Source organism: Amblyraja radiata, chromosome 34, assembly GCF_010909765.2.
Source record: "Amblyraja radiata isolate CabotCenter1 chromosome 34, sAmbRad1.1.pri, whole genome shotgun sequence".
Taxonomy (NCBI): Eukaryota; Metazoa; Chordata; class Chondrichthyes; order Rajiformes; family Rajidae; genus Amblyraja; species Amblyraja radiata.
Window position 1 is genome coordinate 23,427,087 of NC_045989.1, and position 10,000 is coordinate 23,437,086.

Sequence of the window (10,000 nt, forward strand, 5' to 3'; positions counted from 1 at the left end):
AGCGACACAAGTGGCGCACACTGCACGATCAGGTTATGAAATAAATATGTTTTACCGTGTCAAAAAACACAACTTTTTTTATGGACTACATTTCAAAGTGATTCAACGGGGAAATAATGGCAACACACATGACGCATTTCAATAGATGGCAAAGCGTTATATATACCGTTTCTAAGTGGTCGTGTGACATGTTTCGGCTGTAAGGATCACACGTTTGCGCCAGCGTACATTGGTCAATATAATGTCCAGTTTAATTGCGACAAATGTTATTTCAAAAAAAAATCCCCACAGCCTTTAAAACACAAATGTTTCCCTTTTCAACTTTGAAAGTGTGTTGATTAATTAGATTTATCTGGGTAAAAATAGTTAAATGTTAACATTTCCATAATCGTCCCGAAAACAGTATGAATTGGATCTATTCATCAGATCATGGGGAAGATTTAAACTTCTAACATCATTAGAATGAAGACAGAATCAGGCGTCATATGGTGATATTGCATGTGGTTAATCCTTGTAGCATCCTTTCAAATCTGGTTATTACATCGATGGCCAGTAATAATTTATTAACAGAGTGACTCACACATTTTGTGTATTGATGGCATATTCTTCACCCACATCTGCTTGCTGCCTTCAAATAATATGCAAAATCTGTAAAACATTAACATCAGTCACACCGAAGCCTTAGCGGATTTATTGTCTGCAGTTTGCACGGAGAATAATCTTCAAGAAAGTTTCTGCGAAAATATGCAGAATATTTTTTTGAAAGTGTGAAAAACTCAGGGAAGTGTGGAAGTAGATTGTCACGGTATCATCACCACAATTAAATGCCTCTGTTGCCTAAGAGGAAATTGTATGTGGAATGAAACAACTAAACAGTATATTCTATTCTATCGAAATACAAGGAGCAAAAAGAATGTGTTGGGTTAGAATAAAATGTCGATTAATTTGATGAACTTAGCCAAATATTTTGCAATCGTATTATGTCTAAATAGATATCAGATGGTCAAATGAAACACTAATCATCGTTTCAACCGTAGGTTGCAGCTACCTACTGCCTAGGAGCCGATTTAAATGGAACACGATAGAGTAATATCTAAAACATTTAATTCACAGTGTTATTTATCGTAGATTTAGTTTGACACGCTGACTCTAAGGCTCCAGTTTATGTCATTATACGGTTTCGTCTGTTTTAGCAATAAAACACAATCCGATCCAATTGCGAGGCGGATCATTTTCTTGTATCAATACTTTACCCAGGCACGACTTTCAAGAGATTAAAAAAATGGCTGCTTCGTGCTAGACTATCAACTGCCGCCATTCGGTGGACGCGGATAAGTGCCACTGTTTATTGCAAGTATCAGTAAATAATTCTAGGGCGGCAGTTTTAACTATTGTGACCCAGCCTTGGTATTAAAAAAGAAATATGGAAAATAATGACCTGGGTTGGATTTAAAGTTTGTACAATGTATCTGCCGAATGCAAAGAAACATTTTCATTTCATTAAGGTATTAGATTATTGGACATGTGCGGGGAAATATGGCAGGTTATTTGCTTTGATATTACTCATCTGCTGCCCAAGTAGTCTAATCCATATGGCTGCAACGCAGAGTTAAATGGCCTGGCGATATGTTTAATATCTCAGCATTTATTGATTTCATCTGCTGCAAATATTATATAATATATTTCTTTAGCACTGATTTCTTTACGCTGATATACATATAGTGTGTATATTCTCTCTCTCTCTCTCTCTCTCTCTCTCTCTCTCTCTCTCTCTCTCTCTCTCTCTCTCTCTCTCTCTCTCTCTCTCTCTCTCTCTCTCTCTCTCTCTCTCTCTCTCTCTCTCTCTCCTCTCTCTCCTCCTCTCTCTCTCTCTCTCTCTCTCTCTCTGTTTGTGTGTGTTTTAATAATGCTCGTGTTTCTTTTAATTTCTGTTTTTTTCTCTCTCTCCCCCCTCCCATCTCTTCTTTCACCTCAAAGATCCGGACGATTAAAGCTTGCTCGGAGCGAGCAAATTAAATCGGATCTGAGGTTGGAATTTCGGTCTAGCACGTGACTGAACAATTGCATTTATTCCAATATCAGGGACAATCAGACGTAAACCAAGACTTATTAAAAATAGCAAAACGGGCAGCTTTCGAATAGAACTAGAACGAATCAGTAAGATCGAGGCGTCAGTGCAGTACAGAGAGAATATTTCACATTATTACATTCTTCAATGTATTAATAAACCAGAATGCTTGAATGTATATATTTTTTAAGGCCAAGTACGACGAGGCCATGTTTATTAATATTAACAGTGGGTTGGGGGAGGGGGAGGTAGGACGGATATTTGTAATGTATTTGCAATGACAAAAATCAAATTTAATGCCAAAGATGTCCCACATCTTGCAATGTCTGAACCTGTAAGTCACAGAACTGGTTAGTATCAGGGATATATTTCATTAACACTTCTACAGAAATAGTCCCAGCGACTTGATGTTTAATGTTGCTGTAGACCATTTCGAGGCAGTGAATCCTCGACATGTTTTTTTGTGGCCCATTTAATTCAAATCCATTGAATTATTCCATTCAATACTTTATAAATTCGGAAGATATTGTAGGGGATATTTCTGGAAAATATTTCAAAGATAATGCACGCCCGCTGACAAAAAGAAAAATACATTGATGTAACAAGGGCCATCATCGTTTTGATCGGTATTTTAAAAAAAAACTGAGCGTCGATTCACTTTGAAATTAATAGCGTATAAAGGAGGTTCGGAGAGAACTTCCGCCATCTTCCTATTTACAAATATTCCCACACTTCCCAGCCTTTAATATTAAATTCAAATACCTTTTAGTAAAACGGTAAGGTAAGATTTACGACGTAGCGCCATCCTGTTAAAGTTCTCAACCTCAATAATGACGGTCTTGCAGTAAAATCGTGTCAAACTTTTTTTTTTTAAACATCTTTCATCGCCAGAAATTAGTTTGCTGACACTGTATTGAATATCATCTGAATTGTTAGGAAACTTGATTCACAAAAAAGGCTTGTCTTAAATTCGGTATGTGGTACTTTAAAATGACAAATGCCTTGTCAAATGTAGAAGACCTATTCCATCTGGATCTTTGCAATTACCCATTCCGTGAAAAAAAGCGGCAGGAACGCTTTGACGGTGCGCCACGTAAAATAAATTTGTAATGTAATAGCGAAATCGCAGGGATAATTTGCTGCTAATAGTCTTGTAACATGGTGCCCGAAAGGAAATCAGCTGTATAAAGAGTGAAAGCCGTCTTGAAAAGAAGAGAGGAAAAGTTTTTAATCAGCATTGGGACATAAAGCATCATATTTTAAAAATCTTTATGTTGGAGTGATATGTGTTTCTTGTTTTATAGTCCAGAGAGAGTTGGATAAGTGCCTGACCACTGAATTAATAATGGCTAGTTTCTCGGCTGCCTGGTCTTTTGGAGCCGAGTTTTATACTGTAATCATTAGCGGCCCCTCTGGCTATATGTTTTGCATCGGTGTAACACTATGACACAGTTGTAATACAAACTCCTCTGTCTTGCTTTGCGTTTGTGGCAGGGAAGTTTAACAGCACCAGGATTCAACCTTACACTCGTAGCGTAAAAGTACCCTTAAAAAGTTGGTCAATGGCAATGTGGGGGGGGGGGGGGGGGGGGGGGGGGGGGGTGATGCTGTTATATTAAATAAAATATTACATCATGCGTTTGGACCGATAAATTGATCGAACACCCGCTCTAATAAGGACTAAGTTTTAGTACATATATTTATGTTTTTAATATTGACATTTATATCATTTATAATGGGTTATTAATAGATTTAATTGGTGTTATATAACTTTGCCGTATAACGTCAAACTGCAGACTCTTCGAGCAAAGGAATATTTCAATATGAGCGGTTCAGGATCAGCACGTCAAAAAGGATAGTGCTGTTGGCGTCTAATAAGAGGTTCAATCATTTAATGAAAAGTTACAAAGGGTAACGATGTATGTGTCATATTTGAGAGACTGTTTGATCCACTCCCTGGTTTTGAACTGCACATCCCACGGATGACAGCGGGGTGGCGCTAATATCTGTGGTTTGCCTGCTGTACTTTCATAGATGGTACAAAAGCCAACACAAAAGGACCCTACACTGCAGAATTTGTTTGGCATCCATAAAATGTGATCAAATCTCATTGATATTTCGCTGGATCCTTCGTAAAATAAAACCCCACCGAACCCCTTACAATTTGCACATCGCAATTTCACGTCGCAAGGTCCGAGCGGCGAAGAGCGTCGCGGATTAAAAGTTCTTTTTAGAGCAATAGTTAGAACAAATATTTGCGAAGAAGGCGATATTTTGCACAAAGGGGTTTCCTTAATTTGATCCTGGTTGCGAGTCGTCTTTTTGTTCGTTTGCCGAGTGTCTGGCTAACAATGGAGTCTCTAAACTTAGTCAGATTTTGATTTGAGTTATTCTTTGTTCGAATAAAAGCCAGAGATTAGAAAATGCGCACTCTATTTATTTATATCTGCACAGACTGTGTGTGTATTCACTGTGGGTTTTTTTTTACATTGTTTCCATTTCTAAGATAGCCACATTTGCTCAGCCATGGGGTGTTAGTGAAATACACAAAACTCAACTGCAAAATAAGGCCCAGGATTTTAAAAAAAATTGATTATTTATGAATCGTTGCATTACTGAATATGTGTCAAATATATAAGTATGCAATTATAGAATAGCCCACCAAAATAAGTCTAATACTGTAATCCCACCGTGCCACCCCCAAACCCGACCCTAGACCAACAACAAACTATCTTCTCGAGCTGAATGTTTAATCTCGCTGTGGGCTCCCTATTTACAAGTGAAACGATGCTCACGTTGTTGCCCTTTAATGCTTTATTTCCTAAAATAAAATCTTTCGAGATAATAAAACAAAGTTGTGTAAGGGAAAGTTTTTGGAGCTGACTATAGTAAAATAAAATAATGATATCCTTAAACGATCAACATTTATGAAATACGCCAGAATATTGAGATTACATTTGTAATGGCAAATGTTGCACCATGCCAAAGAAAGTCAGTTCAATCTATATAGTTTGTAGTTATTTAACTTTATGTTCTATAGCTTGGCTCGTGAAATATTATTAATTCTCGATGAATAAAAAATCGTAGCTATCAGTATAATTTCTCAAAGTGAACAATCGTTTGATTTTCAAGTGAGCTTGTGTTTATTAACGTACTAAGCACGTATACATTTTATTTTGTGGGATAATTACGAAGTTAGTATTTTAGGTTGGACTATTGCCGACAAACACGAAATTGTTGCGGGCCCATTTTCTTTTAAACCTCTGCGTTTTCATGATATTTGTTTTGTTTTTTAATGTTGTGCCGTACTGTGTAGAATCTTTCGAAGCATCTCTTCGAGTTAATACCCAGTCAGGTACTAGGAGGCGCTGGCCCTTACAGAAGGTTATGTTCTATAAGGCTCAATCCCCTGGCTAGTGGGATGTTGTAATATCAAATTTCAAAATTAAATTGTGGTCAACGCAAAACCAACGTTGTTATAATTGTAAAAACATAGTTCGCCCCACCTGCCTCTTTATAAAAATCATTTTGGTGCAAAATGCATCCGGTGCATTTTCATCAGAAAATAAAAGTTTGCCGAATTAAAAATTAATTTTGGAAAACTAAACAAAAAGTTTTCTTTAAAGAATAGAGTGCTGATTTGGTGCCATTATACAAGGCGGTTGTCAATAGCTGCATCTTTATTCCTTTCCTTTGCCAGTACAAAATGAAGTGAAAGACATTCATTTGTACACCAGTTTCGTTTAATATAATATGTCGAGAACACTGTTTGTCTTGCGAAATTTAAAGTGACATTTCGGAATTAAAATCTCTTAAATGTGATAAGTGAAGTCGTACCACGAATTCGCCCAAGGTCCTGATAACTAAAGGAGAAACAGGCGAAAAGGCTAATCAATGGAACTATGTTTTCTACACGACGTTAACGGAAATGATAGATTGTAATTGAAAAGCACTGACATAACTCTTGAGTACCAATCTAACCGTTTCAACCGAGCATCACGCAACAAACAGGCAACATCGACACAATTACACCATATAATTCCACTTCTGATCATCCCACATTGAAATCGTTCGAATTGATCAGAGGGCGATCTCCTTTGAAATAAAAGCGAGCAGGAACAACTAATTTTTACATACATTATAATCGAAAACATGTGCAACTTGGATCATAAATACTGACTATTTATTTCTGATTATTAAAATTTAATTGAAAGCAACGTGAAATGTTATTTTAAAACCATAAATACACGAATTAACCTGTAAAATTGATTATTTTTTTACACTTTCTTAACATGCAAAATAATAATTTATACCCAAATATTGCAGATATCAAATTAAACTTCTATTCTCTGTATTGAAATAAACAACAGTTGTGTTCCTGGGACAGGGGGCATTGTTAGAAATTAATAATCAATCTGCCAGTGCTTTTTATAGCCTGCCTTCTGAGTGTACATTTCATTCAAGCTCTCTCATTTTTCTAATTTCCTGTTTTCTTACAATCTTCACAGTAGTCAGGTAGTCAGTGTCGATGCATTAATATAATAACGGCCAGAGCCAATCGATTTGTTCTTGACACATCTTTTTTTCTCGCTGCCGAATTTAGGCTAGAAAACACCTTATTTTCCATCCGGATTTCAAGCAAATGGGACAAAAAGGAAGCTGAATATTTTCCTCGTAAAACCGTGTTTCATCCTCGATAATTTTACGCCATTAAAGTTGATTTTTAAATAAGTAAAGTGATAAAGTGGCAGGTCGAAGAAAAACGATGTTTCATCAGGAAATGATAACTTCATTTCTGTACTACGACCTACGCATCTTTTAATTCAATGTTACTGTATATTAGAACATTGGTCGTGTGTGCGGGTACATGAATGTAAATGTACATGTGCGTGTTTGTATGGACAAAATAAAAACGGATTTCACTAAATGCTTTAAAATATTTCATAATTCTAACACAATAATTGCACTTTTTTTACACGCGTTGATCTCAACAAATTATGTATATTTCACCATAAAGGTATATTCGTCTGCTACTTCCATATTAATAAAGAATTTCGAGTACACATTCGCAGAATCTGTTTCTTGTTATTTCATTCGAAGGTGACATATTAACGATTATGATTACAGGCGGAGTTGCTTCTTGCAACTATCTAAAGCCATCTGTACAATTGATATATCTTCCCAAATAGCCTTGACGCTCAGGTCAATTGGGTGAAGACTCGGGAAAATAAAATCGGGCACGAGCATCTAAAAAAAAATAAAGTTATACAAATCAAAAGCGATATCCCCAATCCCCACCCTTCTCCAACCAATTTATGGTCAACCGATGTAAGGTCCACATTAATATCTCCCAGGATATTGAATCCTATTAGTTAAGATACCAGTGATATTGACTACTATTAAACGTTTGATGTTAATACACCATGATATCAACCTAGCCTCGGCCATTTGGATAGAGTGCTCCTTAATTTTGTGGGGTTTTTAGATACAGTATGGAGACGTATCATGCATGGTATTGCATGCGTTATACAAAAAAAAGCTTTATAAATCAATAAAATAATCTGTGAAATGGCCAGTGTCTGTAAAGAATACTCCACAAAATCAACCCCAAAATTGTTTCAATGTAGTTTGTGTTTATATTGTGCGAAATTGCTATCAGCAAAAAACATAACGTGTCATTAATAGAGGCTATTTTCTGTCACCATTGGGCGGCTCCGATATAATGGAAGAAACAAAAATAATTGAAAGCTTAACACGTCTTAGAAGTTTGCAGATTGTGTACGTCATGGTAGCTTCTGCAAGGCACCTGTTGAACGGCACAACAGTGAAGTCCCTCTTCTGATTGTTCTGTTTTTAAAGTTTCGTGCACTGCTTCCCTTCGTTTGTACTGGAAACCCTTTCCCCACTGATTCTATATCTTTGCCCGTGAAAAATAAGTTTACTTATTCGTGTTACTTGTGAACCTTAGTTCCGAAGTTATGCACCAATTGAACATACTTTGAAAAGTGTCGTCACCCATCGTTGAAAAAACACCTTAATTCTAAACAAATGAGCATAGACTGTTCTAATGAAAATATGTGACTATCTTTATTCATTAACCAAACAAATGAATACCTACAGCGAAATAGAACTAAATATTTAAACGGCCCAAAGACGTATAACAATCACTGGAATTTCATCAAGTCCAAACAATATTTTTTTTCTGGCCGTTTTAGGTGCTGGGGGATATCTATCATGATGGACACTTCAGTGGCTGATGATTTTTGATGAAATTCGAACCTCATCAAAAATTCACCTTGTTATCAGTTCAAACCTTTTTTGTTGCAATGACCCTCCGCAGATGGTGATGCCACAGGTGCTAGAGAGGAACACGTTTCGCATGAAGCTGTTTTAATAAATCCCCTGAAACCAAATTATATTGGAAGTTTGTGTGAAGGAGATATTCCGCTAGGATCTTTAGCAACTGAGAGAGAGAGGGGGACAGAGAGGGAGCGAGAGAGAGAGGGAGATGGGGGGGGGGGGGTGGAGAGAGAGAAGAGAGGGGGGCTGTGGGAGAGAGAGACGAGGGAGATGAGAGAGAGAGAGAGAGAGGCTAGAGAGATGAGACGAGAGAGAGAGGAGAGAGAGAGAGAGAGAGATCGAGAGAGAAGGAGAGAGAGAGGAGAGAGAGAGAGAGAGAGAGAGAGAGAGGGGAGAAGAGAGAGGAGAGAGGAGAGAGAGAGGGGAGAGGAAAGAGAGAGGGGGAGAGAGGGGAGAGACGGAGAGAGAGAGAGAGAGAGAGAGAGAGGGAGAGAGAATGAAACACGTTAATCTGAATTATTTATCCCAACTCAATCGTGTCAGGAATAACTGGAAATATACACAGAAAGTGCATCTGTAACGAATTTTTGCCGCAATCGATGCACTTGCTATTCTCTTCTCTTTCATCTCCTCTAATAGGCGAGCCCAACAGATCCGCAGAATACTTCTTTACTCAAAATCCGAATGACGAGAATTTGAGATCAAAACAAGAAAACGATATGGAATAATTTCAAGTTGAAGAACAACCAACTATTATTGTTTGTATTATACATGATTACACCTATATTATGCAACATAAATCTATTCTCATAATTCAAAATTGAATAGAGAGAAATAAATATACTGGTGTGAATCGGATAGACACAATTTAAGTGCATTTGCTCATCGTTATGTCTCACAAGTATTGCGAATTAAATATACGGCAATATGATAGCATTTCAAAATCGAAATAATTGGATTACGCCAAGACATCTATAACGTTTTTTTATACAAATATTAAAACAAAAACAAATTTGGGAACTATTCATATCAGAGCTCGGTCTCCACTGATACATTAAGTTTCAAACAATTCCCATTAATTTTTTTTAAAGCGGGTATTTACGAGAACTATCTAACTTGACGCGATAACTGTCAAAAGTTTATATCAAAGATAAAATATTATTCAGTTACCAGAGAAACTGTCTCCCCAGATAAGAATATCTTAATTACTGCTGCACAAAGCTAACGGTGGTAAAAAAAAAAAATGCAGTTTTGAAAAGGGAGCCTTTCGGCCTATTTCTTTGATGGAGTTCTCTATCGGATCGCGATGCGGCACTTAATCAGGGAACGCTGAAGTTCGTTGAACTGGGTAGCTGTAAGTAAACAACTTGTCAAATTGAAATCATCTCTCTTCTTAGGGTTCTGAGAAAATTTCGGCTTCGCATTCTTAGATTTATCTAAATCTACTTTCTCTCCGAGCCGATCGTGGCGTACTTCGCGTCTTGGACAATAATGTGGCAATTGTTGAAGTTTTGTGACCCATAAAATTTCGGGGTTAGTATTCCGGCTATGGCATGTAATTATGCAAAACACTTTCCATAAAGACTTGCCATTCGATCTAATGACATAGTCTACGGTCCAAACCCGTCTGTC

General features: G+C 37.1%; 3 long non-coding RNA genes across 6 annotated transcripts in view; 2 read left to right on the forward strand and 1 right to left on the reverse strand.

Moving 5' to 3' along the window:
* The window catches only part of LOC116991681, a 5,150-nt gene extending 1,964 nt beyond the window's left edge, over nucleotides 1–3,186 (reverse strand). Inside the window, exons 1-2 of the long non-coding RNA XR_004416870.1 lie at nucleotides 2,831–3,186; nucleotides 581–648 (exon numbers count right to left, since the gene is read on the reverse strand). This is a non-coding gene — a long non-coding RNA (uncharacterized LOC116991681). The remainder of the gene's footprint in view (nucleotides 1–580; nucleotides 649–2,830) is intronic.
* The window catches only part of LOC116991682, a 1,144,705-nt gene that overhangs the window by 747,211 nt on the left and 387,494 nt on the right, over nucleotides 1–10,000 (forward strand). The gene's annotated exons all lie outside the window — the stretch shown is intronic.
* The window catches only part of LOC116991677, a 35,821-nt gene that overhangs the window by 3,049 nt on the left and 22,772 nt on the right, over nucleotides 1–10,000 (forward strand). Inside the window, exon 2 of one of the 4 annotated variants that reach the window (XR_004416865.1) lies at nucleotides 1–32. This exon is cut by the window's left edge and continues 39 nt beyond it. The exons of the other annotated variants lie outside the window; for them this stretch is intronic. This is a non-coding gene — a long non-coding RNA (uncharacterized LOC116991677). The remainder of the gene's footprint in view (nucleotides 33–10,000) is intronic. 4 annotated transcript variants of the gene reach the window in all.